At 50.7% G+C, this 27,430-nt stretch overlaps 2 pseudogenes across 2 annotated transcripts; one reads left to right on the top strand and one right to left on the bottom strand.

Annotated features, from left to right (window-relative positions):
• The first annotated feature begins 4,915 nt into the window (after positions 1 to 4,915).
• Positions 4,916 to 5,871, top strand: LOC308050662 (olfactory receptor 14J1-like; annotated as a pseudogene). Its single transcript has one exon. The product of its transcript is annotated as an olfactory receptor 14J1-like (transcript).
• An 11,032-nt stretch (positions 5,872 to 16,903) lies between these two features.
• Positions 16,904 to 17,837, bottom strand: LOC308050661 (olfactory receptor 14J1-like; annotated as a pseudogene). Its single transcript has one exon. The product of its transcript is annotated as an olfactory receptor 14J1-like (transcript).
• Between the last annotated feature and the right edge of the window lie 9,593 nt (positions 17,838 to 27,430).

Genomic DNA, 27,430 nt, shown 5'->3' with positions numbered 1-27,430 from the left:
ATTTAAATATAAGCTTATATGACTAACATTCCTAGACAAATTACACAAACATTTGAAGAACTTGTCGTGCCTTTTAACATGATTATCCACAGAAGCCCCACCAGCTTTGCATCTCAGGAAATGGGATCCAGAGTCCAAGGGCAGGATGGTTTGGGCTCTGTGCTGGGATCTGGAAACTGAAACGTGCTCCCATCTCCCAGCCCCCTGCCCTCCTCAGTGAGGGTGTGAGACATTCTGCCAGCGAGGGCTGAACTCACAGCCATGACCAGTATCTTATGTCCAACTGCAGTCAATGGTGTCCTGCCAGCTCAGGATTGGAGCTTCCATTGCTGGAGGTGTTTAAAAGACCTGGAGATGTGGCACTTAGGGATATGGTTTATTGGTGGAGTTCTTATGTGGAGTTCTTATGTTTGAGTTCCATGTTCTTATGTGTCTTTTCCCAACTAAATGATTCCGTAATGCTGTGATTCTATGATTGGAGTTTAAATAATTTCAATTCTCACTAACCGTGGCTTCTGTCCAGGGTGACTCTTGTGTGGCACAACTGTCCTGGCTCTCCAGGCAGGTTGGTCACTGGTTTGGTGCCTGCACTGGAAGTTTTTACCTTCCTTGGGTAAAAGATTTGGGTCACAGATGTTTGAAGCAGTCCTGTCAAACACTGAGCAGGCTGAGCTTTGGAGCCAAGGGATGACAGCGACGTTTTCAAGGATGTTTTTGAATAGTGGTTCTATCACTAAAAACATAACAGAACACTCCGTATTCTTGGTTATGGTGAGGAACTAAAGCTCCCAGCAGTCATTCTCACTTCTCAAAATACATATTGTGTTTCATTAGTTGGCCTCTTGTATAAAGTTCTTAGAACAGTGCTTTCTATCACTTCTACCTTTTTATTATTGAAAGAATACACCTCTTGGTCAGAATTTCTCCCAGTTCATCCCTCTTCCATACATTTTCTCCTTTCTTTTTCTGGTGTGAGGGGCAGGTGGCATAGGGGAGTTGTTTCCTTTGTAGCCATAGAAAGCCAAGGAACAGATCCCAGCTTATTGAAAAGGCACAAAGGAAGCCAGAATCTTTATGTGGTGTGCACTGACAATACATTGTTTCCTATATTTCTAATCTCTGAAGTCCCATCTGTGCAGCAGAGATTGGAGTTATAAGCCCCCTTCATCTGCCCTGTTTGGCACCATGTAAAATGGAACTAGCCCAGTCAACAAGTTGGTTTGGATTCTCTTCACAGCCTGAACCACCACATGGGTCAGGAGATGAACCAGGATACTCAGCGAGGACTTAAACTTCTTGGTTCTTAAAGTTCAGGTGTTCCCTGGAATCTCAGCAGACAAGTTGTGCCAATTGCTCGGTGCAAGGAGCTGGTCAAGAGCATTGTCTCCATTTCTATAATGATGGATTTGCTGCCTGGCTGATGAGCAGACTCTGTACATGGATGCTGACACCTGTTGAGCAACCTGCTTTGAAAGGATTGACAACATGGGCTGTTCTTTCTGGAAGGGCATTAGGACAGCAAAAAAGAAGATCTTGGCTCAGGGCAAAGAGAAAGGATGGAAAAGTTGTTGTCAGGACTGTTTGGGGGCTCTTGTAAAGCAGCCCTGCACCTCATGTGAATTATTCCTGTGGTCAGGGAGAACCTGAGAGCTCTCCCTAATTTGAAAATCACAGAATCACAAAATTGACTGGGTTGGAAAAAACCTCAGAGATCATCTAGTCCAACTCTTGGTCCAACTACACTCCCTTGACTAGATCATAGCACTAAGTGCCATGTCCAATCTCAGTTTAAAAACCTCCAGGGCTGGTGAGTCCAGCACCTCCCTGGGCAGCCATTCCAATGCCTGACCACTCTCTCTGCAAAGAATTGCTTTCTCATCTCCAGCCTTAAATTTCCCCTGGCAGAGTTGAAGCCCATGCCCCCTTGTCCTATTGCTGATGCCTGGGAGAAGAGCCCAATCCCCACTTGGCTAGAACTGCCCTTCAGGTAGTTCCAGAGACTGCTGAGCTCACCTCTAAGCCTCCTCTTTTCCAGACTAAACAAGCCCAGTTCCCTCAGCCTCTCCCCATAGGGCTTGTGTTCAACTCCCTTCCCCAGTCTTGTTGCTCTTCTCTCGACCCGCTCCAGCACTTCAATGTATTTCCTGACCTGAGGGGCCCAGAACTGAATACAATACTCCAGATGTGGCCTCCCCAGTGCAGAGCACAGGGGAAGGATCACTGCCCTTGTCCTGCTGACCACGCTGTTTTTGATACAGAGTCTCCTCAATCTCCATGAGCTTTCCAAGATGGTGGAAGGTGGCCTGACTGTGACATTGTCCTGCTGTCCCAGCTCCTGGGATGCTGCCCCTGCTGTACCATAGACTGGAGAGGATTATGTCAGTTCCAGTGACCCCTGACTTGATCCCCATCCACATTCCCGTCTCAAGTCACAGAGGCCTGGGAGACCTTGTTGGTGAAGAGGGAGAACAGGAGATACAGAGAAGATCAGTTGTTTCACATATTAAATTCATCAGTGGCCACACAGTGTCTTTGTTTCTTCTTTAACTGTTCCTGCAGTAGTAACAGCTCATTATGGGGCCCATGAATCTTCTTACAGGTCTGGACAGAGCTTTGATCTGGACTGTTGCTGTGCTTGGAGGCTGCTGTCCTTGCAGACCAGATGAACTCACTCCTGCCACCCTGCCTGGCAGTTCATTCCATCCGTGTCACAGCTCTGTCTGCAGCACTGACAGCTCCAGCTCCCCAGTCAGGTCCCTGGCTGAGGACATGGCCTCACATCTGGGCTGAGCCACCCCAGCTGTGGCACCAGCCCAGCTCTGACCTGCACAAGAAACCTGGTACCAAGTGTCCAAGAGCCCATGTGTGCAAAGGCTTTGCTGCAGAGCACAGACATGACATGGCCAAAAACTGATGAATGTCTCTCTAGACTTAGGAGTAGAAAACCAGAATAAAATTACTAAATCCATTCAGCTGAAGATATTCCTTCTTCAGCCTGGAGAAATTAGATCCTTTGCTTTAACCTTCCACGTGTCCTGTCTAATGATGTGACAAGAAGATATGATTTTCATACAAGTTTATTTTCTAAGAGGAAGAATATAATGCTGGTCAAAAGTCTCTCTTCAGAGGAGAGAGAATCAATGTCACAGATTAATTGAGGTTATTTCAAAGAATGTGCCCCTGGAGCCCCAGGGACACCTGGAGGAGCCCAGAGAGGACAGAGAAAGGGACATCATGGGCTGCTCCTGTGCTGCTGAGCTGGACTGGGCTCCTAGGACACAGGGAGCTCATGGTAGCGGCAGCGCTGCAGAGAGACAGCTCTGCCCAGGAGCAGCTCCTCTGCACACGCAGCAGGGCTGAGGGCTCTGCCTGCAGCACCGAGGGCACAGGAGCCAGGCACAGAGAGGGGAAAGGCAATGTAGGGGGTTGGTTGCTGAGGGCTCATTGAGAGACAAATCTTCACAGTTCTAACACGGTAAGTATCTGGCTGTAGGACAATGCAGCTGCATTTGCTGGAGGGATCTCCTAAAGATGATACATCCCACAATTTACAGGATCTGTCAGGGCTCTCTCACGGTATTTCTCACGTAGAGGACAAGAACATGGTCCAGAGCAGCGCTTCCCTGCTGCATTGTCAGAGGGACAGGGCATGATGGCAGCTTCTGCTGAAGGTGATTGCAGGTGAGCACCCAGGGGTGCCCAGGGCTGTCCTGCAGAGCAGGGTCCCTGCACCCCAGGGCTGTGCCGGGCAGGGACTCTGCCGCCTGCCAGGGTCAGCGCTCAGCCTGCCCGGGAGATCCCATGGCAGCAGCTGTGGGGGGAAGGAGCGACCCCCGGCAGGGCAGGCAGGGAGCTTGTGGGCTTGAAGGGGGCTCTGTGGGTCAGGGCTGCTCAGAGCTCCAGATGCCCCCACAGACATGGCACAGGGTCCTTCTGAACAAGGATATCAAGACAGAAGCAGCTGCCAGGGAAGGAGTCTGTGCTTTCAGTTTTCCTCTCTTGGTTGGCTGAGTGTGCAGTGGGAGATGGGGATTTATTTCTCTCTTTGGAGAAGACACTGACACCCCAGTTCTCATTAGGACGTGTCTGAGCTGCTCCTGAGCCCCTGCACACACAGAGCTGCCCCTGGGCAGTGCCAGGAGGTGTGAGCAGGACAGAGCTGAGCACACAGCGGGTGGGACGGGGTCTGTGACACTGACAGGGAGCAGACCAGGGACAGACACACAGCTGCAGGCAGCACAGACATGGGCAGGGAGAGGGAGATGGACCAGAAATGCTGGGGAGGGGATTCAGGACCCCCCTGCCATCCCCTGCAGTGCAGACACATTTCCCAGTGCAACCCCTGGTCTCCTCTCCTCCCCAGCAGACCCTCTGCCCCAAAGCCATGGGGTCCAGGTCACGAGTCTCCACCTCAGCAGCTGGACCTCCAGGTGAAGGGTTCCTGCAACGTGGTACTCAAAAAAGGTGCTAAAAGTACTTGCTCTCCAGTGTCATTATGTGAGTAGCAGCAGCACAGCCGGGTAAGGAGAAGGTTCCACAGAATGCCTGTCTGCCTTTCTGTCCTTGCTTTATTTTTTGGTAGCACTGCAGTGTCCTTCCCTGTTTCTCCACCTGTCTCTGGTGCTCTTGCTCTCTGGGGCTGGGGTGGCAGTGTGGGCCAATTTTTGTTCTGACACCAACTCAGGAGGTCTTGCCCTAGAGGTGTGTTTATGGAAACCAGATGCCCAAGCCGCATTTTAGACAGTGATGAACTGTTCTTTTCACTTGGTAGAAAGAGAGAATGAGCGGATACTTCCCATCATCAGAAAGGGGGTTTTCCATGAGAAACAGCATGTTTATTTTCCACAGAGAAGTCTCCCCTAACTTATCACTGTCTTTTCCTCCTTGCACAGGTCCTCATGCCCACAGGCAGCCAATGTGCAACAGCAGCTCCATCACCCAGTTCCTCCTCCTGCCCTTCACAGACACACGGGAGCTGCAGCTCTTGCACTTCTGGCTCTTCCTGGGCATCTACCTGGCTGCCCTCCTGGGCAACGGCCTCATCATCACCACCATAGCCTGCGACCAGCACCTGCACACCCCCATGTACTTCTTCCTGCTCAATCTCGCCCTCCTTGACCTGGGCTCCATCTCCACCATTGTCCCCAAGTCCATGGCCAATTCCCTCTGGGACACCAGGGCCATCTCTTACATAGGATGTTTTGTGCAGCTATTTTTGTTTCTCTTTTCCATTTCAACTGAGTATTGTCTCCTCACCGTCATGTCGTACGACCGCTACGTTGCCATCTGCAAACCCCTGCACTACGGGACCCTCCTGGGCAGCAGGGCTTGTGTCCACATGGCAGCAGCTGCCTGGGCCGCTGGGTTTCTCAATGCTCTGCTGCACACAGCCAATACATTTTCACTGCCCCTGTGCAAGGGCAATGCCCTGGGCTAGTTCTTCTGTGAAATCCCCCAGATCCTCAAGCTCTCCTGCTCACACTCCTACCTCAGGGAACTTGGGCTTCTTGTGATCAGTGTCTGTTTAGCACTTGGCTGTTTTGTGTTCATTGTGGTGTCCTATGTGCAGATCTTCAGGGCCGTGCTGAGGATCCCCTCTGAGCAGGGACGGCGCAAAGCCTTTTCCACCTGCCTCTCTCACCTGGCCGTGGTCTCCCTGTTTGTCAGCACTGTCATGTTTGCCTACCTGAAGCCCCCCTCCATCTCTTCTCCGTCCCTGGACCTGGTGGTGTCTGTTCTGTACTCTTTGGTTCCTCCAGGAGTGAACCCCCTCATCTACAGCATGAGGAACCAGGAGCTCAAGAATGCCCTGTGGAAACTCTTAACTGAGTGTTTTCTGAGGCAATAAATTGCTCATCTGCTTCTACATAGAAGTTTAAATGTAAATTGCTACAAGTCCAGCTTGTCATCTGTATTTGCTGTTGTTGTTGGCATTTTTTTATTCTGATAATGTTGTCTTCCCCTTTCTAAAACACTGTCTGCTTTTCTTTTATAACCCCTGGTTGTGTAAATGAGGAGCCATGATCTGTGTGTATTTATACAAAGTAAAGGCTCCTGTAGTGACTTGATTTTCACTAGATCCTTCCTGGAAGGCCTTTTGGAGCTGCAGGGACAGTTCCTGTCCATGGGAGGAGGGGAAGAGAGGTCTCACATGTCAGCCGTGCCAGGGAGCAGCAGTGCTTGTTCTTCCAGAGCTGTTCTCGTTCCACTCCACACTCTCCTTCTCATCCCTGGTGTTGGTGCAAGGCCTGAGTGTTCTGGCAGCTTGATCACCGTCCTGCTGTGTGTCAGTCTGGTGGGTGCAGGCAGAGACAGGCAATGAGCACTGCTGTGACAGAGCTGGCCCCAAAACAGCCTTTCCAGATAGAAAGGTGATCTCCTCAGGGCAGTGCATGATGGTTTATATCTTCTTGCAAAGTTTCTCTCAAGCATATTCCTACAAAAGTCACCCTCAGATTATACACCAATGTACAGCTGAACAGCATGTGTGTGCAGGGCTGGTACACAGCAGTGTCCTCTCACAGCCAGGCTCCTGCCAGAGACCTGCAGGACCAGCAGAGCAGGGCTGGGCTGTGCCCCTGAGCACTGGACACCCCACAGAAGGAGCCTCAGGCCAGTCATCATGGACTGGCACCTCACAGCCATCATTTATAGCACTGGCTTCTCACACACGGAGTTGTTCTTCCCTCCATGCATGGACACAGAATGAGTAGTTCAGCAGTCTGTGTTTGCTTTGTACAGATGAGATATGAGCACACACATCATGGTTTTGAGGTGACATGACCATGAGCCAGCACTGTGACCTGGTGGCCAGGAAGGCCAATGGCATCCTGGGGTGTATTAGAAGGGGGGTGGTTAGTAGATCGAGAGAGGTCCTCCTTCCCCTCTCCTCTGCCCTGGTGAGACCACAACTGGAATATTGTGTCCAGTTCTGGGCCCCTCAGCTCCAGCAGGACAGGGAACTGCTGGAGAGGGTCCAGCGTAGCGCAACAAAGATGATTAAGGGAGTGGAGCATCTCCCTTATGAGGAAAGGCTGAGGGAGCTTGGGCTCTTTAGCTTGGAGAAGAGGAGACTGAGGGGTGACCTTATTAATGTTTATAAATATATAAAGGGTGAGTGCCACGAGGATGGAGCCAGGCTCTTCTCAGTGGCAAACAATGATAGGACAAGGGGTAATGGGATCAAGCTGGAACACAAGATGTTCCACTTAAATTTGAGAAAAAACTCCTTCTCAGTGAGGGTGACAGAGCACTGGAACAGGTTGCCCAGGGGGTTGTGGAGTCTCCTTCTCTGGAGACATTCAAAACCCACCTGGACATTTTCCTGTGTGACCTGCTCCAGAAGGGTGATTGGACTAGATGATTTTTTGACGTTCCTTCCAATCCCAAACATACTGTGATACTGTGTGACATGAACACGAGTGAGCACAAACACCATCAACCGTTCCTTGGGGGTCCATGAAAACCTGTGGCACACACAAGAACCGTGTAGAACAGCCTGGGATGGAGATGGCAAAGGGCACTGGTGAGACTGGAAGGGACCCATAGAACTCAGGTCTCTGTCCCCTTGGCCATGGCAGTTGTCTCTGCAAAAAAAAGTCTAAGAGAAGACATGTTGTCCTCATGGCACTGGGGCCTTGTTGCCTCCTTGCAGCCCCATGGGGAAGCTGGAAGTTTTTGTACCAGTGTTGTCCTTCCCTGGGCCTTGCACACCCACATCCCATGGTCCCAGGAAGAGCCCTGAGCCATGTGTTTACATCTCAACTGCACAAGGAAAACATGGACTTTTGACCGAGTGTTTCACAGAATCATAGAATGTCCTGAGTTGGAAGGACCCACAAGGATCATGGAGTCCAAGTCCTGTCCCTGCACAGGACACCCCACAGGTCACCCCGTGTGTCTGAGGACGTTGTCCAGTCTCTTCTTGAACACTGTCAGGCTGGGGCCATGACACCTCCCTGGGGAGCCTGTTCAGTGTCCAGCACCTCTGGGGGAAGAACCTTTTCCTCATGTCCCACTGACCCTCCCCTGGCACATCTTCCTGTCATTGAGTGGAGCAGGAATTTCAAGGATGTTTGAGGAGGTGCCTTTAAGATTTCACAAGTCTATGTTCTATAAAGATACAGGTTCAACTTGTGAAGCACACAAGGCTAAAGCTAAATTAGTGTGATTTGTGTTTTCTAAACTCTGGGTACAGTCACTTAACCATATTTACAAATCTCCTTCTTGCCAATCTTCCCTTATATTCCCACATCTACAATTAGTGTCATGCTCAGTATAAGCTGGAGCTGACATTTCTGGCTGGTTACTTCTGTTAGTCCAGATTTGCCAGGTACTTTGGTTAGTTTAGTTTGGAAGTTCCGTTCTGCTGGGAGTTTTGAGTGAGTTTTTTGCTGTTCTGCCATTTTGCAGCTGGCCCTTGGGCCTTTTTGCTCTATCTTGCTGGGATTGTTTGTTTGGGACCAAGGTGCTCCTTTCTCTAGGACTGGATGTTCCGTGTGACTGGAGTTACATGGGGGTTGGACAGAGTGTATTTCCTTAATTTAATATAGTTTCATTTCTTATATTTCACTTTAATTTTTAAATTTCATTTCATTTAATTATATACATAGTAGTAGTAGTATATTATACTATTTTTATTCTCTTATTAAACTGCTATTTCTGAACCCACGGGTTTCTCCATTCCCTTCAGTTATCTTCCATATCACACTTAATAGGTTGGGAGACTACGTGAGCAGTTATTGTGGTCTTAGTTGCTGGCTGGGGTAGAACATTGAGAGGAAAGGATAGTAGTGGCTCAAGAACTCTTGAAAATCACTTTCCAAGATAATGGTGCTTTTTCTTTCTTTTTTTTTTTTTTTTTTTTTTTTTTTTTGTAGGGGGATACAGCACGAGAAAGGAAAACCATCAGAAACTGCAGCTCAGGAGGTCAACAGTGGAGCTGAGGATAAAGAAATGTCATTCTGAGCGCAGTGCTGTGGTCATTCAGAGGGACTCTGGATCAGTCATGACTTTGTGTTTCCAGGAACAGCTGGTGAGGATGGAGAGACAGCAGCACAGGTGGGGACACTCTGGGGTCAGAACAATGTGGGGAAGTGCATGGGGTGTCTGCAGCCTGTGGGGAAACAGCCACAGGCCTGGGACAGTGCAGGATGGACCATGGTGGAGATGGCAAAGGGCGCTGGCAAGGATGGATGTCCCTGCAAGAGCCAAGGTCTTTGTTCCCTTGGCTATGGCTGATGTCCCTGCCAGCGAGGCCTAAGAGGAGACACATGGTTGTCATGGCCATGGCACCCCATTGCCTCCTTGCACCCCCAGGGAGTGTCACACCATTGTCCTGCACTGGGCATCGCACTCCCCACAGCCCCAGGAAGAGCCCTGAGCCACACGTGAGGGACAGGATCTCCCTTCCAGGGGCAGGGGCTCAAGGCTTGGCCATTGTCCTTCATCAGACAAACCAAGGGCTTTCTCAGCATCAGAGCTGCTGCACTTTGCCTGTGCCTGATGCAATCAGTGCCTCCAATTATCTGCTCTAACGAGTCCCTGGGAGGCTTTGTCAGTAACAGCCCTCAGTGGGGCCCATTAATCCTTCAAGGTACTTTGGAGTTTGTTCTGACTTGGACTTCTTGAGCAGATTCTTCAGTCTGTCCTTGGTATCTGAGGTTTATGGACTCAGCACCAAATACACCACGGGGCTCATTAAAACACAGAAAGCCCTAACGAGCAATGTTTCTTTCCCTAATTTTCTTCAAATCTTTAAGACTTGCAGAACTAACTAGAGAGGTTTTAATGGGACACTTAGTGATGAATATTTCAAAGATTTCATAAAGGAGGGTTTTTTTACTTCAAGGGTATTTTCAATCATTTTCCAGTGTATAGAAGAAGTGACAGCAGCATTCTACACTGGACATTGATCCCGAGGGTCTCCTGGAGACATCTGGACAGGCAGGAGAACAGTCCTTGAGGCTGGACACTGTATGGACAACCTGGCTCCTCACCCCCACCCCCAGTCTGCCGGTTCCCTCATTGGCCACCAGAGATTGCATCACTTTTCCTCCATCAGACTTCTCCACTGAGCTCTGCAGGAGATGCTGCAGCTCCTGTGCACCAGCTCCACCTGCTCTCCTGTGCAAACACTGCACAGTTCAATCAACAGCAAAACACTTTCCTCAGCTGTGTGTGTAAGTGGATCTGATGAGGTCCAGCATCCACAAGGGACACCCACACAAGAACTGCTTTAGACAGAGACAGGAGAGGATAGAAATAAACACAATGAACGTGTTGACTGCCATGTCAATTAGAGCTCTGAAGAACGGGGCAAGTTTGTAACTCCCTGAAGCTGAAAGCAGAAACCAGACAGTTGAGAGGCCACTGAATGACCAAAGAGCAAGTGGAGGAGAAAGCTGAGAGCACTGGGAAGGGCAAACGTCCAGACAGGGCTGGAAAGTTGTCCTTGGACAGGGACATTGAATCAGGAGAGGTGGGAACTCCTGAATGACGAGAGAGATGAAATCAGAGAGTGTTGGTAATAAAAGTACAGGGGAAGACCAATATTTCTTCTCCTACCCTTAGTACATCAGTCATCAATTGTCTCACCATAAACAGCCAGGGCCATTTTAGGGCCCAGTGTACCTGAGGTGCTGGCCTGGGATTGGCATCTCTCACACAGGACCTGGGGAGACCAGAGCACCTGGCAGTGCAGGTGGAGCCTGGGCAGGGGTTCCCGGGTCATCTACACTGGCACCAGGTGTTTGTGTCCCTGCAGCTGAAGACATTTGTGCCCTGAATCCATGCCCAGCTCTGGAAAACTCTTTCCTTTTCAAAGAAAAGACACCACACCAAAGAAACAAAAAAAAAGTATGTTGACACCTGCCTCTGCTTTGGATCTTTGTCTTCAGTTCCTCTTATTTTAATTGTCATTGACATTAACTGACATCTGATGGGCCTGCAGGCATGAAGCCAAGATCATGTTGTGTCTTGCACAGCGCCCCATGCCCTCTGAACCTGCCCTGCCCAGGACTCCTCACACGTTGCCCAGAGCGAGTCACACTGAGGTGTTGGCTGGTTCCCTGGCTGGGATGTTGGTTTAGATGGTCACCTACAGCACAGGTGGGTCCTGCCCCATCATCGCCTGCTCTGCTCCAGTCTGAAACAGAGCCCAACATCACAATGGGATCATGAGAGAACTGAGGCTGAAGGGACCTCAGGAGTCTGCAGTCCAGCCCGTCACCAACTGGGTCACACCAAGGTGTTCAAGCCTTGATTCAATCAGAGCTTTAGCAGGACTAGAGAAGTGATCATCCCTTTGTACTGGGCACTGGTGAGGCTGCACCTTGAATCCTGGGGTCAGTTTGAGGCCCCTCATGGCAAGGAAGACATAGAGGTGCTGGAGAGAGTTCAGAGGAGGGTGACAAGGCTGGGGAAGGGTCTGGAGCACCAGTCTCACGAGGAGCGGTTGAGGGAGCTGGGGCTGTTCAGCCTTGAGAACAGGAGGCTGAGGGGAGACCTTATTACTCTCTACAGCTGCCTGAAAGGAGGTTTTATCATGGTGGGTGTTGGTCTCTTCTCCCAAGTAACAAGTGATAGGACAAGAAGAAATGGCCTCAAGTTGCACACAAGAAGGTTTAGATTGGATATGAGGAAGAAATTCCTCAGGGAAAGGGTTTTGAAGCAATGGAGCAGACTGCCCAGTGAGGTTGTGGAGTCACCATCACTGAAGATGTTTAAAACACAGATAGACGGAGCTCTTAGGGACATGTTTTAATGCCAGATTTAGGTTATGGTTGGACTTGATGATCTTAAGGGTCTCTTCCAGCCACAATTATTCTATGATTCCATGATAAGTCATGTTTGCTATTTTCTTTCTCAGAGGACCATGCAGCCTCCCTGAGAGCCAGGACTTTTCTGAGGTGTTGGAGAGACGTCTCACGGTCACACCAGCCAGTTCCACCAGCCCCTGTCTGTCCCTTCCCAGACCAAACCTCTTCTCCATATCCCAACCTTCCAGGTGAGTTTCTGGGACACAGCAAATGCTGTCCAGGTCCTCTGGGCCTGTTCAGAGAGAGCAGCTTGACAACATGGTGATGGACTCTCTGTGCACCTCAAAGCTTTCCTGACCATTTTTCTCAATGTCCCACTTGCGCCCAACCTTTCTGGTCCTTGAGCTGTACATGAGGGGATTGAGCAGGGATGTGGGGATGGAGTAGAAAAAAGACTTTGTCAAACTGTCTTGGGAGGGCTGTTCTGGGCATCCCACAGTCCAGGGTGAGGGTGCTGGAGAAAACAGTGGCATTGGTGAGAGGTCCAGGAGGAGAATGCCTTGTACCTGTCTACACTGGGGCAGAGCAGTGATGCATTCATGGGATGCCCATGTGAACAGGAAGGGGACAAATGGCTCTAAAATGCCTTCCAGCCAGTTCTTTACCCATCGCACATACACCATCCAGGCCACGAGCTGCAGCTTCTCCAGGAGATGCTGTGGGACACGGTGTCAAAGGCTTCACTGCAGTCTAAGGACACAACACCCACAGCCCGTGTGGCGCATTCACTGCCCACGACAGACTTTCCCTCATCTGCTCAGCGGTCACCTTGTCACAGAAGGAGATCAGGCTGGTCAAGCAGGACCTGCCTTTCATCAGGCCATGCTGATTGGGCCCCATTGCTCATCTGTGTGTGTGACCTCACAGTCCTTTCCAGCCATGTTCCTGCTGTTGGCCAATCCCCTGCAGAGGCAGAAGTGACCTCACAGTGCCCTCCACACCCATTGGTTCCTACTGGACAATGAGTTCCTGAGACACAAGTGACCACATGGCATCGTACCCACCATCACCCTCCTTGTGGTCCAGTGTGTGAGCAGATCAAACTGAGCTGCTTTCATCAAATGTATCTGATAGATTTCCTATCAAGGGTTTGAGTGGAGAAACGTTCCTCAGAGGAGCTGCTGTATTTACTCTGGGGCATTTTATATCTCCAAGGAAAAGATTCATGGAATCCTACAATAACACAGGTTGGAAGAGACCCCTGAACACCATCTCTGTCCCACTGACCTTTATGGCACCCCAAGGAACAGCTGATGGCATCTGTGCTCACTTGGGTTCATCTCACCTCATGCACACAGTGGACATGCACATGATGTGTGTGTTTACATCTCATGTGGACAATGAAAACATGGACTTTTGACCTAGTGTTTCATAGAATCATAGAATGTCCTGAGTTGGAAGGGCCCACAAGGATCATGGAGTCCAACTGCTGTCCCTGCACAGGACACCCCACAGGTCACCCCGTGTGTCTGAGGACGTTGTCCAGTCTCTTCTTGAACACTGTGAGGTTGGGGCCGTGACACCTCCCTGGGGAGCCTGTTCAGTGTCCAGCACCTCTAGGGGAAGAACCTTTTCCTCATGTCCAACCTGACCCTCCCCTGGCACATCTTCTGCCATTCCCTTGGGTTCTGTCATTGGTCACCAGAGAGAAGAGATCAATACCTACCATTCCTTGTCCCCTTGTGAGGAAGCTGTAGTCACCATGAGGTCTCCTTTGAGTCTTTTCTTCAGCTCTGATGCTCAGAAACCCCTTGGTTTGCTTTCTGAAGCAGAAAGGAGGAGCCATGACCTGCAGGCAATGGGAAGGGGGATCCTGTCCCTCACACACGGCTCAGGGCTCTTCCTGGGACCGTGGGATGTGGGTGTGCAAGGCCCAGGGAAGGACAACACTGGGACAACAACTTCCAGCTTCCCCATGGGGCTGCAAGGAGGCAGCGAGGCCCCAGTGCCATGAGGACAACATGTCTGCTCCTGGGGTCAGTGGCAGAGACAACTGCCCTGGCCAAGGGGACACAGATCTGGGTTCTGTGGGTCCCTTCCAGCCTTACAGCGCCCTTTGCCATCTCCACCACAGGCTGTTCCACACGGTGCTGCCCCTGCCCCTCTTTCCCTGCAGGCTGCAGACACCCATCTCGCTTCCCACCTGCTCTCACCCAGCATTTCTGCACCTTCACTGCTGTGTCTGCACCCTCACCGGCTGCTCTTTGGAACACAAACCATGGGCTGATCCAGCTCCCTCTGGGTCACCTCTTGCCCCACAGCACTGCCCTTCCAGTGACATTTCTTCCTCCTCATATCCATTCCTCACCTTCCAAGTAGACTTCTTTTTTCTCTTTCCTGCTTCTTCCCACTATCAAGAAAAGCTCGACCATCTCAGAAACTGCCCTTCATGCAGGGAACCCAACCCGTTAGGCTTTTTGTGGTCTTTACCTGACCAGGAAAAAGTCACCTCGCCATGATCTTCTAAATCCCATGAGTGCTGCTGGCCTTTCAGCTTCTCTGACAGACACGACCATGTCCCTGCCCATGTCCCGTCATGTTCTTATGTGGAATGGACATGACAACCCGTCTCTCTTCCTGGGTAGGGCCTGTGGGCCCTTGGGCAGAGGTTCTTTCCCAGCCATGTCCCTGCTGGGCTGTCACCTCCAGACACAGAACTGACCCCACTGTCCCCTTCACAGCCACATGATTCTGACTGCATTGGGAGTGTCTGAGACACAACTGACATAACTGACAGCACTTACCACACACACACCCATCCCCCTCCTTAGCACCCAGGACCTCCCCAGACTGAAGCATGTTCTATATATTCCTACCCCTGCCCCTCTTTCCCACAGGCTGTAGACACCCATCTCGCTTCCTCACCTCGTTCAAATTTGTTCAAATATATTTTCTACTAACACTGTGACTGAAAAGCACTCCTCACTGGAACTCCTGTACTTCCGTTAACACCTTCCATATCTCCTCTTCTACCTTTCCTTTATTTTTTTTTTCCCTATTCTTCTACCTATTCTCTCTTCAAAAGCCTCTCCAAGGCAAAAATTCTGTCAAATCACAGAATAACTCAGGTTTGCAGCCCTTGTCTCACTCATCTTGTCTCACTCTCCTGCTCAGGGTGAACCAGGTGAGGCTGCTCAAGGCCTCCACCCAGGTTTGCATCATCCTCAAAGACACTAAAGATTCACTCTGTTACATCATAGAAGGGGAGAATAAAGATGTTCAGCATTGTCCAAGTGCTGGTCACTGAGGGATGACACCAGTAGCTGGCTGCATGAAGGACTTTGTACCACTGGTGATATTTGAGCTTGATGGTTCAGCCAACTTCCCACCCAGCACCCACTTCTTGAGCCCCATCAGCACCACTCTGGCCAGAAGGAGACCATGGCTGAGCCTTGTAAACGCCCTGTACACAACATGCCTTTCTTTCCCCTGTCCATTTGGGTTCAGCAATCCCTTCCTTGTCCTTTACATTCCTGGAAATGGCTGCAGGAGACTTGTCCCATCCCCTTCCCAGGGAGGGAGGTAGGGTGGCCAGCCTGTAGTTATCCCAGTTCCTATTCCTGCGCTTCTTGAAGATGGGTTTGAGGTCTGAGTTTTCTAAGGACCCCAGAACCATTCTGGTTTCTATGGCACTTTTGAGATCACAATCTGGACTCACAACAAAGGGTGACAGAGCAGACTGGAGCACTTGCAATGATCCTGTCCAAGGCAGCTGAGATGAATCTCACTGGGCCACTGAGGGTTGTTCCTTGAGTCACACACAGAAATGCCAGGGTTCCATCAGGCCTCCATATCTGAATTGCTCTCAGGACTCCTTGTTCACCCAGGGATGCTCAGAGACAGAGTCTGTCCCTATTACACACAGAGGCAGGAGTCACAGTGTCCCTCTGGCCTCCTGTTGCCACTCCCAAAGAACGGGACACATCTTACCTCTGTGGTGTGTCACCTGCTCTGCACTCATCTGAGATGTCCCATGTCACGAGGAATGGACACAGGGAGCTCAGTTCAAGGAAGCACAACCCAGTGCAGCACTCAGGTGATTTCCCATAGGTTGTTCCTCCCAAAATGAAGTGACCTCAGGACCTCGTCTGTGCCACAGGTCTTCACGGAATGGAAAGGAATAGTTGATGGTGTTTGTGCTCACTCAGGTTCATGTCACCTCACGAACATGATGTGCGTGCTCATATCTCATCTGTACAAGGCAAACATGTACTGCTGAACTATTCATTGAGTGTCCATCCATGGAGAGAAAACAGCCCCTGTGTGTGAGAAGCCAGTGCTGGAAATAGTGGTTGTGAGGGGCCAGTCCATGGTGATTGACCTGGGGCTCTTTCCATGGGGTGTCCAGTGCACAGGGGCACAGCCCAGCCCTGCTCTGCTGGTCCTGCAGGTCTCTGGCAGGAGCCTGGCTGTGAGAGGACACTGCTGTGTGCCAGCCCTGCACACACACGCTGTTCAGATGTACTCTGGCGTTTGCATTTATGGCCTCTTTCATAGGCATGATCGTGAGAGAATCGTTGGAAGAAGACATAAGCCTTCAGGCTCTGCCCTGAGGAGATCACCTTTCTATCTGGAAAGGCTGTTGTGAGGCCAGCTCTGTCACAGCAGTGCCCATTGCCTGTCCCTGCTTGCGCCCACAGCACTGACACACAGCAGGACGGTGACCAAGCTGCCAGAGCACTCAGGCCTTGCACCAACACCAGGGATGAGAAGGAGAGTGTGGAGTGGAACCAGAACAGCTCTGGAAGAACAAGCGCTGCTGCTCCCTGGCAGGGCTGCCACGATGGACTCTTTTCCCCTCCTCCCATGGACAGGAACTGTCCCTGCAGCTCCCAAAGGCCTTGCAGGAAGGATATAGTGAAAATCAATCACTACAGGACCATTTATTTTGTTTAAATATAGAAAGATCGTGGCTCCTCATTTACACAACCAGTGGTTATAAAAGAAAAGCAAACAGTGATTTAGAAAAGGCATGACAATATTATCACAATTTAAAAAATGCCAATAACAACAGAAAATAGAGATGAGAGGCAGGATCTGTAACTAGCTACATTAAAACTGCCATGTAGAAGAAGATGGGCAGTTTATTGCTTTACAAAACAATAAGATATGAGTTTGCACAGGGCATTCTTGAGCTCCTGGTTCCTCATGCTGTAGATGAGGGGGTTCACTGCTGGAGGCACCACCGAGTACAGAACAGACACCACCAGGTCCAGGGATGGGGAGGTGGTGGAGGGGGGCTTTAGGTGAGCAAACATGCCAGTGCTGACAAACAGGGAGACCACGGCCAGGTGAGGGAGGCAGGTGGAAAAGGCTTTGTGCCGTCCCTACTCAGAGGGGATCCTCAGCACGGCCCTCAAGATCTGCACATAGGACACCACAATGAACACAAACCAGCCAAATCCTATTAAGAGACTGAATACAAGGAGCCCAAGTTCCCTGAGGTAGGACCATGAGCAAGAGAGCTTGAGGATGTGGGGGATTTCACAGAAGAACTGGCCCAGGGCATTGCCCTTGCACAGGGGCAGTGAAAATGTATTGGCCGTGTGCAGCAGAGCATGGAGAAACCCAGTGGCCCAGGCAGCTGCTGCCATGTGGACACAAGCTCTGCTGCCCAGGAGGGTCCCGTAGTGCAGGGGTTTGCAGATGGCAACGTAGCGGTCGTAGGACATAATGGTGAGGAGAGAATACTCTGCTGTAGCACAGAAAAAGAAAAAAAAAGATCTGAGCAGCACATCCTCTGTACGAAATGGCCCTGGTGTCCCAGAGGGAAATGGCCAAGGACTTGCGGAGAATGGTGGAGATGGAGCCCAGGTCGAGGAGGGCGAGGTTGAGCAGGAAGAAGTACATAGGGGTGTGCAGGTGCTGGTCCCAGGCTATGGTGGTGATGATGAGGCCGTTGCCCAGGAGGGCAGCCAGGTAGATGCTCAGGAAGAGCCAGAAGTGCAAGAGCTGCAGCTCCCGTGTGTCTGTGAATGGCAGGAGGAGGAACTGGGTGATGGAGCTGCTGTTGGACATTTGCTGCCTGTGGGCATGAGGACCTGTGCAAGGAGGAAAAGACAGTGATAAGTTATCAGTGACTTCTCTGAGCAATATCAAAGCCATTTCCCACACACCCTCTCCTCCTCCACACCCCTTGTCCTTTTTCAGACCTTCCTCCAGCTCGGAGTCTGAGCCCTGGGTGGTGCTGCCTGGAGGTGCTGTGAGGAGCAGAGACTGTGTCCACTGGCTGCCGAGGAGTCAGCCCTGCTCTGCAGCAGGGGGCATGGGGATGGGGGGCAGGGGACAGAACTGGGGTTCAGCTTTGTCAAATGGACCCAGGAAATGTCTCAGCCTTCCCTAAGGTTTCAGCACCCCAAGTTTAGCCCAGGACACATACGGCTTCTATCACAAACACAACAGCATTTTATCTGTTACAACATCTCCGTGGTTCTCCATGGGTCTTTCAGATAATGCACAAATGCTGTAGGACAGGTTTGCATCCTGGAGGGTAGTTCAGAACATGGAAGGAAACGGTCAGGAGATACCCAGGTGTCCTAATGATGGCATTTGATTGAGGGAGACTCAGCTCATTCCCAGCCCCACAGACTGCATTGCCCACAGCCCACAGGTCAGAGCGAAACTGGGACACGTGTGCCCATGGACACACCTGCAGGAAAGGACCCACAAGATCAGGCTGTGACTATGCAGCTGAAACTGCCATCCCCAGAGAGCCTGACAGCAAGAACAAGATCCCAACAGCAGTGACCCAGAGCAGGGGAGCAAGAAGGAAAATGTGGTGAGGGTGGGGGTGAGAGAGGCCAGGGCAGAGGCAGCCGGGCACTCAGACAGCGTCCGCCTTCCCCAGCTGTGCAGCCACCTCCCAGACACCAACAGTGCCGGGCAGCTGCTCTCAGCCCCTGTGCTCTGCAGAGGAACTGCAGCTCTGGCTGCACAGGAGCTGCTTCATGCCTTGGAGCCCCCGGCCCTGAGGGCAGAGGCTTTGCTGGGTGGGACAGGAGCCCAGGGGGCTGCTCACAGGAGGGATCTGACCTGCAGGGGGTCACAGGGACTTTTCTCTCTTCTCCCTCCCATAATAATTCCGGGTTTGGTTTCCTCTCATTTCTGATCATTTCCCTGCTGCCTGGAGATTCTCCCCTGGGAGGTGTTTCCCTGTCCATGTCTGTTCCCTGTCAGTGCTCACAGACCATCCCACCCTCTGTGCCCTCCCCCTGGCCCTACAGATCCTGCCTGTTCACAGGCACTGCCTGGGGGCATCTTCCTGTCTGCAGGCTGGAAAACAGGACAGGTGAAATTAAGTGTAAGGTGTCCAGCAAAGGTGATGCTGGTTCTGCATAGGCAAAGGCAGAGGAGAGGCAAGGCATGACAGGATTCTCTTGAAGACCTACTGCAGTTCATGTGTCTCAAGTATTTGTTTAAAATTAAGAACAGCCTTAATCACCACCCATTCCCCAGAGTAGAAGACTGAAAACAGAGACTCAGGGAGGTTCCTTATCTTTATAGTGCTCTTTGTCTTCTTCTTCTCCTTGAAACCTCCACTTGTCAATATTCTGGAATGAACTGGAGCTGTGAGCAGCCCCGACCCACGGAGAACCCAGCAGCAGAAGGACCCTGCCCTGCCGGGGGTCGCTTCCCCCCACAGTTGTCCCCTCAGTGCAGAAGGCAATCCCTGCTCTGCAGCACATCCTCCCCTCTGATCAGAGAACCTCTGAGAGCTGTACTTACATCTCTCGCAGGCTCTGCAATGTGACAGCTTTCTGAGATCCTACCATGATTTTCAGATGCAATGCCCTGCAGCCACAGGCTTCATATCAGAGAGGATTTCATTTCCAGTGAGCTCTCAGCATCCTCCCAGCCCAGACTGCGTTTCCCTCTCTGTGCCTGGCTCCTGTGCCCTCGATGCTGCAGGCAGAGCCCTCAGCCCTGCTGCGTGTGCAGAGGAGCTGCTCCTGGGCAGAGCTGTCTCTCTGCAGCGCTGCCGCTGCCATGAGCTCCCTGTGTCCCAGGAGCCCAGCCCAGCTCAGTAGCACAGGAGCAGCCCATGATGTCCCTTGCTCTGTCCCCTCTGGGCTCCTCCAGGTGTCCCTGGGGCTCCAGGGGCACATCCTTTGAAACAACATGGAGTAATCAGTGATGTTGATTCTCTCTCCTCTTCAGAGACACATCATTGTCTTCTTTGTATTTTTCTTTGTATTAAACAATGAATTAGTATGAGAATCAACTTTTCTTGTCCCATCATTAGACAGGACACCAGGAAGATTACAGCAAAGGATCTACTTCCTCCTAGCTGGGGGAGGAATATCTTCAGTTGAATGACTTTAGACATTTTATTCTGGTTTTACACTCCCAGGTCTAGAGAGACATTCTCAATCTTTGGCCATGTCATGTCTGTGCTCTGATTCAAAGTCTTTGCACACATGGGCTCTTGGACACTTGGTACCAGGTTTCTTGTGCAGGTCAGAGCTGGGCTGGTGCCACAGCTGGGGTGGCTCAGCCCAGATGTGAGGCCATGTCCTCATCCAGGGACCTGACTGGGGAGCTGGAGCTGTCAGTGCTGCAGACAGAGCTGTGACACGGATGGAATGAACTGCCAGGCAGAGTGGCAGGAGTGAGTTCATCTGGTCTCAAGGACAGCAGCCGCCAAGCACAGCAACAGCCCAGATCAGAACTCAGTCTAGACCTGTAGAGCAATTCAAGGGCCCGACAAGGAGCTGTTACTACTTCAGGAACAATTAGAAGAGAAACGAAGACACTGTGTGGCCACTGATAAATTTAAGAAGGGAGAGAAGTGATAATCTCTGTGTCTCTTGTCCTCTGTCTTTACCAGCAAGGTCTCCCAGGCCTCTGTGACTGGAGACAGAACAAGCAGCAGTGGATGGGGATCAAGTCAGGGGTCACTGGTACTAACACAATCCTCTCCAGTCTATGGGACAGCAGGGGCAGCATCCCAGGAGCTGGGACAGCAGGACCATGTCACAGTGAGGCCACTCTCCACCATCTTGGAAAGCTCATGGAGACTGGGGGGACTCCCTGACCACTGGCAGCTCTCACACAGTGTGTGCATTTTTCAAAATGGCCCATGGGTCAGCAGGGGAACTAAGGGCTGTGCCCCAGAGCATGGCCACTGGGACCCCATTTCTTGGTGTCAGGAAGAGAAGGTGCCGGGGTTTGCCCAGGGCAGGTTGTGCCTGTCCATCCTCTTTGCTTTCTGTGAGGAAAGGACAGGGTTGTGGACGTGGGCAGAGCAGTAGTGCTCTGTTAGTTAGAAGTCAGCAAGGCATTCAGTGTCACCCTCTGTAATATTATCGTGTCCAAGGTAGGATATTATGGTCTGTGTCAGTGTGTAAGTAGATGGATAAAAAGCAATTTGCATGGTTGTGTTTGGAAAGGTGCTGTAGAAAGGGAGAAACTTTCCAGTCCTGAGGACAGTCCAGCACTGGAAGCTGTTTCCCAGGAGTGCACACTCACTGTGTCCCAGAAAGTGACCAAGATATGTTTGGATAAAGCCCTAAGTAATCTGATCTTACCCTGCTGTGAGCAGGAGGTTGGTCAAGACACCTCCTGAGGTCCCTTTGAGCCTGAATGATGCTGTCCTTCCTTCCCCTTCATGTTTTCAAATTAGGGAGAACTCTCTGGTTCTCCCTGAGCACAGAAGTAACTCACATGAGGTCCAGGACTGCTTTACAAGTGCCCCCAAACAGTCCTGACCACATCTTTTCCATCCTTGTTCTTTTACCCTGACCCAAGATCTTATTTTTTGCTGTCCTAATGCCTCTCCAGAAAGAACAGCCCTTGTTGTTAACCCTTTCAGAGCAGGTTGTTCAAGAGGTGTCAGCATCCATGCACAGAGTCTGCACATCAGCCAGACACAAATCCATCATTATAGAAATGGAGACGAGGCTCTTGACCAGCTCCTTGCACCCAGATATCAGTGTGACATGTCTGCTGAGATGCCAGGGAACACCTAAAATCCACTTGAAGGGTATGTGAGTCCTGGTTGGGTATCCTGGCTTGTCTCCTGACCCATGTGGTGCTTCAGGCTGTGAAGAGAATCAAAACCAGCCATGGGACTGGGGTAGTTCCATTTTACACGTGTCACACAGGGCAGATGAGGGAGCTCAGAACTCCAGACTCTGCTGCACTGTTGGGACTGCAGAGACTGGAAATGCAGGTGACAGTGTGTGTCAGTGCACACACATACAGATTCTGGCTTCCTTTGGGCCTTTGCACTGACCTGGGATCTGTTCCTTGGCTGCCTTGGTCTCAAAAAGAAACTATTGTCCTATGGACAGTTGTGCCACACAACAGCCGCCTCTGAGGGAAGCTGGAGGGGATGGAATTGCAATGGTTTCAACCCAAATCATAGAATCATAGAATCATTTAGGGTGGAAAAGAGAACGCAGAGTCCAACCTTAAATCAAACACTGACAAGTCCACCACTAAACCATGCCCCAAAGCTCACACTGACCACAGAAAAAGCCTTGAAAAACATTGGAGAATAATCTACCAGGTCTCAGGGGTCAGGGCTCAGCCATTCTGGTGATGAACAAGCATCAAGGGCTGACATGGCATCAGAGCCACCTCCACATGGCCCTCACCACCTGGAACCAATGTCTCCATGTCTTTTCTTCACCAGCCTACAGGGACACGGGCCTGCACTGGTTGTTTCCTTCACAGCTGTGTCAGAGATGGCCCTTCATGGGGTCCCAAACACCCTCAGAAACTTGGGGTTTGCTTCTGCTTTTAAATTCATTAGAGGTTTGTTCATTCTTTCAATACCTGCAGTTCAGGATCATGACAGCAGAGGGCTCACTAACATAAAAAATGCTCCTACAAGTCAAGGCTCTATGCATTATTTTCTTAAAGGCTTCAAGTCTGGTGTGGATGATTAGGGGGATTTCAGGAATAGCAAAACAGAGACCATTTCCACAACAAATAGCAATAAAGCCAAATTTCTTCTATTCCCTTCCCTGCTCACTCTTCCCTCCCTTTCCAGAACAGGTGGCATCAGCAGCCTCCAGGTCATATTGATGTGGAATGTCTCCCAGGAAAGACTGAATATGTCAGAAAACTGGGTACCTAAATCACCATATGAGCGACGAGAAAGGCCAGGACAGCTCAAGAGGAGTCACACTCCTCTGGACCAAGAGGTGGGTGTTCCTGGCAATCTCAGGTGCCACAGCACAGCGATACTTGTGTTCAAGTATGGATGGTCAAGTGACCCATCTCCTGTTCTGTAATGGTGTCTGAGTTTGCTCAGGTCACCCCTGACTTGAGCCCCATCCACTGCTGGGTGTTCTCTAGACTCCTGCCTTCAGGAACAAAGTCCCAGGAGACCTTGCTGGTGAAGACGGAGGCAAAGAAGCCATGACGAACCTCAGGCCCGTCTGATTCTCCTCTTATGAAATTCAGCAGCAGGCCCATGATCACCCTGTCTATTCTCTTACTGCAAGTGAAGCTCTGTCAGCTCATCTTGCTCCCCTTCCCGTGCAGATTTCAAGTCCAGAGCAGCTTTGGCATCATCCCCACATCCATGGACAAGGTTTCTAAATTCCTCCTTTGCAGCTTCCCCTGCTCCCACCTCCCGTGTGCTGCCTTTGTGCCCTGGAGCTCCATCAGTGCAGATGAGCAGCCTCACGAGATAAATGCTTCTGTTCATGGGTACTTGGAGAGATCGTTCTTTTGCTTGGAACAGCCTGTCCTGTAAGGATTATCAGATTTCCTGAGTTCCTTCACCCTTCACATCTAGCTGTGTGTCACAACCTTTATTGGCCTCCATCCCCCAGTATGTCAAAGTCTTCTCCTCTGGAGCCCACCAGCCTGTGCTCTGCTGCTGGCCTTCCTCCCTCCCCTCTGGTGCCTGCGACCCTACTGTGTCCTGGTCACAACAGACAAGCTGGACACTGATGTTCACATCCCTCACCAAGGTTTCCTTGTTTCCCATAGCCTGGGACCAGCACCTCCACACCCCCATGTACTTCTTCCTGCTCAACCTCGCCCTCCTCGACCTGGGCTGCATCTCCAGCACTGTCCCCAAGTCCATGGCCAACTCCCTCTGGGACATCAGGGCCATCTCCTTTTGGGGATGTGCTGCACAGCTCTTTTCATTTGCATTCTTGATAATAGCAGAGTATTCTCTCCTCACCATCATGTCGTACGACCGCTACATTGCCATCTGCAAACCCCTGCACTACGGGACCCTCCTGGGCAGCAGAGCTTGTGTCCACATGGCAGCAGCTGCCTGGGCCGCTGGGTTTCTCACTGCTCTGCTGCACACGACCAATACATTTTCACTGCCCCTGTGCAAGGGCAATGCCCTGGGCCAGTTCTTCTGTGAAATCCCCCAGATCCTCAGGCTCTCCTGCTCACAATCCTACCTCAGGGAACTTGGGCTTCTTGTGTTTAGTGCCTGTTTAATTTTCACATGTTTTGTGTTCATTGTGGTGTCCTATGTGCAGATCATCAGAGCTGTGCTGAGGATCCCCTCTGAGCGGGGTCGGCACAAAGCCTTTTCCACCTGCCTCCCTCACCTGGCCGTGGTCTCCCTGTTTGTCAGCACGATCATATTTTCCCACCTGAAACCCCCCTGCATCTCCTCCCCATCCCTGGATCTGGTGGTGTCTGTTCTGTACTCAGTGGTTGCTCCAGCAGTGAACCCCCTCATCTACAGTATGAGGAACAAGGAGCTCAAGGATTCAGTGTGGCAACTGATGACTGGCTGCTTTCCAAAGCAATAACCTGCTCATATCTTCTGCATAGCATATGTAATGTAAATCATTTTCTCTCTGAGTGGTTGTGCCCATGTCCACTGTACACCCTAGAGAACCTGCTGGTGGTCAGTCATCATGGACCAGCCTCTCACAACCACCATTTCCAGCACTGGCTTCTCATTCAGCTTGAAGAGGTTCTTTGTCCCTCCCTGGCAGCACAACTAATGAGTAGGTCAGATGTCCATGTTTGCATTGTGTAGACAAGATGTAAACAAACGCACAAAGTGCTTCTGAGGTGATGAACCCCAGTGAGTAGAAACACCATCAGCTCTTCCTTGGGGTTCCATGAAGGTCAGTGGGACAGACAGTGTCTTGATGTGATTTCATGTTGAGAGTAACATCCCTTGGGGAACCACCTGAATGTAGCACTGGGATGTGCTGCTTGGAATAGAAGATCCCGTGTCCGTTCTTCATGTATCTCATGTAAGTGCAGAGTAGGGTGACAAATGGCAGGGCTGAAGTGTCTCCCAGCCTCTCGGACTCATAGCAGGAGGTCAGAGAGACACAGTGACTTCTGCACCTGTGTGCAAATGGGAAAGACTGCATCTGAACATCCATGGATGTGTAAGGAGTCCATGAGGCCAGCTCATATGTGGATGCCTGACAGAATGCTGACATTTCTGTGTGTGGCTCCAGGAATAAACCCCACTGGCACAGTGAGATTCGTCTCAGCTCCCATGGACAGGTTCATTGCAAGTGCCCCCATCTGCTACATCACCCTTGCCTAAGATTCTGTATTGTGATCCTAACAGTGCCAAAGCAATCAGAGAGATTCTTAGGTATTTGGAGAAGGCAGATGACAAAACCCTCTTCTGGAAGGGCAGAAAGAAGAATTAGGAGAAATAAAGGCTGGTCAGCCCACTTCCATCCCTGGGAAGGGGTTGGATCACCTGCAACCATGTGCAGGCACTTGAAAGACAAGAAAGGGATTGCTGAACCAGAGCGAGCAGGGGAAAGTCAGGCAAGTTATGTACATGGAATTTTGCAAGTCCTTCACACACGATGTCCTCTGGTGTCCTTCTAGCCAGACTGGCACTGTCTGGGCTGAAGAAGTGCACGCTAGGTGGGAATTTGACTGAACAATCAAGCTCAGGTGTCATCAGTGTCCTCGGTGCAGCCAGTTACTAGTGACATCCCTCAGGGACCAGCACTTGGGCCAGCACTGCTGAACATCTTTATCCTCCCTCTGTATGATGTGACGCAGTGCACTTTCAGCTCCTTTGTGGATGACACGATGCTGGGCAAAGGCCTTGAACAACCTCACCTGGTTCACTCTGCCTTGAGCAGGAGAGTGAGACAAGATGATGTTCAGGGCTCTCTTCAAACCTGAGTTACTCTGTGATTCAAAGAGTTTTTCCCTTGGAGAGGCTTTTGAAGAGAGAATAGATGGAGGAAGAGAAAAAGAAAAAAAGACAGAGAAGGACATAGAAGAGGTGTCAACATAAGTAAAGCAGTTCCTGTGAAGAACGTTTCTCCACTCAGATCATTAGTGGGAAATATATTTGATCAATTTGATAAAACAAGTGTACTTTTATCTGGTCATGACCTGGTGGTGAAATTTTGCCATTGGAATCAATCTTGGTCTGGATGGTCTGTAAAGATATAAAAGTTGGTAGCTTTCTATGCTCGTTTGGACCTCTGTGCAGGTACCCTACTTGAACCAGACCTTTTGTTATTTTACTCCTTTAAATATTTTTTTCTGAAAATTTTGCTTCCTGAAAGTCCACTTTGCATGCTATTACGGGTCTCCCCTGGAAGTTTGCCTTCAGAGCCCCAAGTACAGGCTCTGGAGCGAGCAGTTATCAGGGGAAGAAGAACCCTGAACGTTTGCATGTTGATGGATATACGTGTCGCCTGAGAGTTTGCCTCCAGAGGTTCCAAACACAGCCCCTGGAGTGAACAGTCCTCAGGGAGAGAAGACGCCTGAAGGTTTGCTTCATGAACAAATACATGCACCCGGAAAGAAGGTAAGCGTTACTTGGTTTGGTGTGTCTCCCCCATGCAGTAAATAATAGAGCAAACCCATCGCCTAATTCTTTAAGGTTGCACTTCTCTTTAAGAAATATAAATATTGTTCTGCCGTAAGCAGAACCCCCAAAATCACTGCCCTGTGACAAGCCTGTGGCTGCGAAGGGGACTGTACGGTCAGTTCTGCCTCTGAAGGTGACAGGCCAGCAGCAGGAACATGGCTGGGAAAGAACCTCTGCCAGAGTGCGCCAGAGGCCCTGCCCAGGAAGAGCGTTTGGAGACGAGTTGTCATGTCCATTCTGCCTGAGTACATGACGGGACAGCATCAGGCACATTGTTGTGTCTGTCAGAGGAGCTAAAAGGCCAGCAAGTCATGGGATTTAGAAGAACATGGTGAGGCTACTTCTCTCTGGTCAGGCTAAAGACCACAAGAAGTCTGACGGGTTGGGGTCCCTGCCTGCAGAGCAGTTTCTGAGATAGTCGAGCTTTCCATGGTTGTGGGAAGAGGCCGGAGAGGGGAAAAAAACAATAACTGGAAAGGACAACTTGGGAGGTGCATTCTGGATATCAGGAGGAAGAAACGTCAGTGGAAGGGCAGTGCTGTGGTGCAGGAGGTCACCCAGAGTCGGGATCAGCCCATGGCTTTGTGTTTTAACAAACAGCCAGTGAGGGTGCAGTGAATGAGGCACGGACACTCAGGAAGGTGCAATGAGAGACATTTATTACAAACTCAGGCTTGCATTTATACTTGCTATGATTCTTGCTCAAGCATTTGCTGATTTGCAAAGTGAGTCATGACATAAACGATATATTTTGTGTTCCCACCAAAGTTACTGCCATAAACACAGGTTTTGTCTGTCATAAGCTATCCCT

This window comes from Nesoenas mayeri (genome assembly GCF_963082525.1).
Source record: "Nesoenas mayeri genome assembly, chromosome: 29".
In the NCBI taxonomy this organism is placed as follows: Eukaryota; Metazoa; Chordata; class Aves; order Columbiformes; family Columbidae; genus Nesoenas; species Nesoenas mayeri.
This window is presented reverse-complemented; position numbering and strand designations above follow the sequence as displayed.